Source organism: Amblyomma americanum, chromosome 7, assembly GCF_052857255.1.
Source record: "Amblyomma americanum isolate KBUSLIRL-KWMA chromosome 7, ASM5285725v1, whole genome shotgun sequence".
NCBI lineage: Eukaryota > Metazoa > Arthropoda > Arachnida > Ixodida > Ixodidae > Amblyomma > Amblyomma americanum.
This window is the reverse complement of record NC_135503.1, coordinates 9,621,131-9,624,972: the sequence shown is the minus strand read 5'-3', so window position 1 is coordinate 9,624,972 and position 3,842 is coordinate 9,621,131.

The following is a 3,842-nucleotide window of genomic DNA, read 5'->3' as shown; positions in this document are numbered from 1 at the left end:
AGGATTGAACGAACTGGCGGACATAACGGGCCATCCCACGCCAGTAGTACCGCTGTCGTAGACGGGTGAAGGTCTCCAAGAAATCCGGCATGGGCATATCGGGGATCATCGTGGAAGGAAGAGAAAATTAAGGAGCGCAGATGTGTTGGAACGACGAGAAGCCACTTGCGACCATCCGGGAGGTAGTTGCGGCGGTAAAGAAGCTCGTCTGGGATTGCGAAATGGTGGGACTGACGACGGAGAGCACGGGAAGGAGGTCGAGACGATTGGCCAGATAAGAGATCTAAGAGGCAATTGATCCATGGGCCTTTGCGTTGCTCGGAAGCCAGATCAGCGGACTCAAACGTCAAATAATTAAGGCAGGGCGGATATACAAGGCACTGCCTCAGATGGCACAGTGGTACGTGAGAGGGCATCAGCATCGGCATGTTTCCGGCCGGAACGATAGATAACGCGAAAGTCGTACTCATGGAGTCGCAGAGCCCAGCGCGCCAGTCGACCAGAGGCGCGAAGCTTACGCACTGCGGGACGGCAAAGACTTCTGTCAGGCTGGTTTTGAGAGCTGTCCAGTTTAAGATGTCAGCCTCGTGGTTTCGAAATCAGCGATTGGCTACAATGCTCAAATAAAAGATAACGTTGGTGAGCTTGACGCTATCGTCCCACTTATTGAATGTGCTTACGCGTTCATAGGAGGCCAACAAATCTTCCACACCCGTGTCATCTGTGCCGCTGAAGACGGCGGTGTCACGCTGGCGCGCGGCGCCGGAACAGAAGACAGCCGACGGAAGCGGTGAAGTGGTTTGGGTGACGGTCTGAGGCATTGCAGAGGCGGTAGGCAATGCGCGGGTGCGAAGTTCCAGGGCGAGGGGATCGTGGGCACCTCCACCTCTTGTAATAAGGAACGTCTTGCTAAGCACTGCGTCCCGAAATACCAGCGGTACAGTCCAGGTCGAGAGCAGTGGCAGCGGTCAGTGCAGAGTTGTTGTTGTTGTTAGCCTATCAAAAGATGGCACATACCCACACTGGGGGATCGGCCAAGAATCGGGTGGCTATTCACCTGAACGCAGTTTACAAAAAGGAAAAGCACGTGGGAGCGCAACACCGGTGAATTTTTCGTCATGAACAGAAAAAGGATGAGCGTTTTGAGTTTAAAATTTTAAGAATAATAATAAAGAGAGTGATTAAATATTAATGATTTAGTCAAAAAGTAATAACTGATAGAAAAGAAAAGGTTGGAACACTTAGTAAGGCAGTCGGTGAGATTCTATCAGGAAATTTTGAACAGCGGTGCAAACAGATCTGTGGCTGAACCCAAATGTGGTGGCGCCAAATGATAGCAAGAGCGGGCTGCTCAAACTAAGGCCAAGATGCTGCAAGGGCTCCTCCAGCAACCTTTTTCTCAGTGAGTTGAATCGGCGACAATACAGCCAAAAATGTTCAATAGATTCTGGCTCACGGCAAAATGCACAAAGTGGAGAGAGCGCCAAACCCGACTTGTGTAAATAGAAATATAGAGGGGGGATGCGGCAGAGTAGCCTCGTCAGTGATACTTCAAGCTGCCGAGAGCAACAATTTTTCCTGTTCCAATAATATTTAAGGTGCTCATAATCCACCGATGTTAAAAGTGATGTGTCTTGTGTGCTTAAAAACGCACGTCGCCGAAATCTAGATGCTGTAATGTAGGCTGTAGCCGGGATGATTGGCAACACGGGGCCGCTGAGGGAAGCCTTTGCGAGATTATCAGCAATCTCATTTACTGTCACACTGCTGTGGCCAGGAACCCATACTAAATGAACAAGGCTCAAATGCGGAGGAAGTAGGGATAAGAAAGTTGATAAAATGGGACCGTCAACCTGTGCAGCGAGAGACGAACACAAAGATAAAGAATCAGTAATTACTGCAACTGCTGTAATAGAGGGGTCTAGCTTGCGTAGAGCAAGTACAACTGCTAGAAACTCTGCTTGAAAAATAGGGGTGAAATCTGGAAGGCGCAGAGAAAAGGACCAGCCTAAATGCGAGCAAAATATTCCCACACCTGCCTTTTCATTGCATTGCGATGCATCAGTGGCTATTGCTATATCTGTTGGTAGGGTCCTCAGATGATCTTCTAGAAGACCATTTAGAATACTCGGTGGCAAAAGTTTTGCATTTTTTGGGAATATGTCGTCGAAAACAATGTGGATAGTGGGCCCATTCCGAAGCGCAGGAAGGATATCATAAATGTTTACATCTAAAGGCTGAAGTAATCTTTGCACAAACACTACCTGAGGGGAATTGAAACGAGACCAGGGGACACCAAAAAAGGATGTCGGCTGAGAACAGAAAATGCTTTGGGAACGGTGGAAATGGGATTCATAGATGCTGAGGTAAGTTTGCACAGTTAAAAATTGAAGTCGTGATAAGAGAGACGGAATGCGGGCTTCAAGGTACAGCACATTGATAGCCACAAATTTTGGAAGGCCGAGGCACATGCGAAGTGCTTCCCTCTCTAAAAGGACGAGAGGGCGAAGTTTATATGTAGCCGAGCCTGAAAACAACACTGATCCAAATTCTAAAATTGGCCTGGCATACATTATGTAGATCATTAATAGCGCATCTCTGCGCATGCCGTACCGGTGATGACATAATCTCCGTAACATGGCCACGGCACGAGCCCCTTTCGCCGCGACATGGTCAATGTGAGGTCGCCAGGTGAGTTTGTTGTCATAAATGACCCCTAGGTATTTCAGGGATTGAACCTGTGGTATTATTTTTAACTGGCAAGTGAGAGATACCACTACAGGAGTGAATAGAGGGAAAACAAGAGTGGCGCACTTGCCAACATTTAACTTCAGGTGTAATGCGCTCAACCAGTGCTCAAGTGTATTCAAATATGACTGCAACAGACCATACAGAGAATGTATATCCGGCGCAGCAGCAAAAAACGCAATGTCGTCCGCATAGACGTAAGTGCGTACATGGCGGTGGAGAGGAATTGAGCTTAACAGAATATTAAAGAGCACAGGAGAAAGAACAGCTCCTTGCGGTACACCTCGCGTTTGTCTATACCTCTCTGAATGAACACCATTATGGACGCAAAAGAATTCCCTGTTATGAAGAAATGCAGATATCCATGCAACTATATAATCTGGAAATTGAAGAGACTGTAGCTTATGTATCAGGATGGAGTGTTCTACACTGTCGTAAGCTTTGGCGACATCTAACGTAACCAAAGCCGCGACCAGGCGTTGACGACGAGCAAGGAAAATTCTGCTCTCAAGATCAGCATGTACATTCCATATTGAACACCGTGGCCGGAAACCGAGTTGGCACGGGCTGAGTATACTTTTGCGGTCCACAATGGCTGACACCCGAATTAGTAACAACCTTTCTATCAACTTTACCACGTTTGATGTTAAAGAAATTGGCCTAATATTATCCAATTCATAGCTTCCACCCTGATTTTTAAGTAAAGGGATCACCTTGGACAGCTTCCACTCAGAAGGTATCCAAGCGTGTTTAAGAGAGTAGTTTATTAGGTGCAATAAGGAGTTGGGAGACTCTTCAAATAGAATCTTGAGCATCTTTGTGGTAACCCCATCAGGGCTAGGAGCAGCAGCTGGCAATCTGTGGACAACTTGTGAAAGCTCTGATAGATTTACTTGTGAGGAATTATCATTTTGTACGACTGGTGCAAACAACAATGGTCGCATAGGTAGTAAAGACGAGAACCGCTTTTGCAGGCCTGTGGCTATTAATTCAACCGCCTGGATAGCTTCTACAGGTGACATAACCAATGACTGACAATTATGAGAGGACATGAGATGTTTCCTAGACCGTAGAAAACCGAATAGTCCACGTCG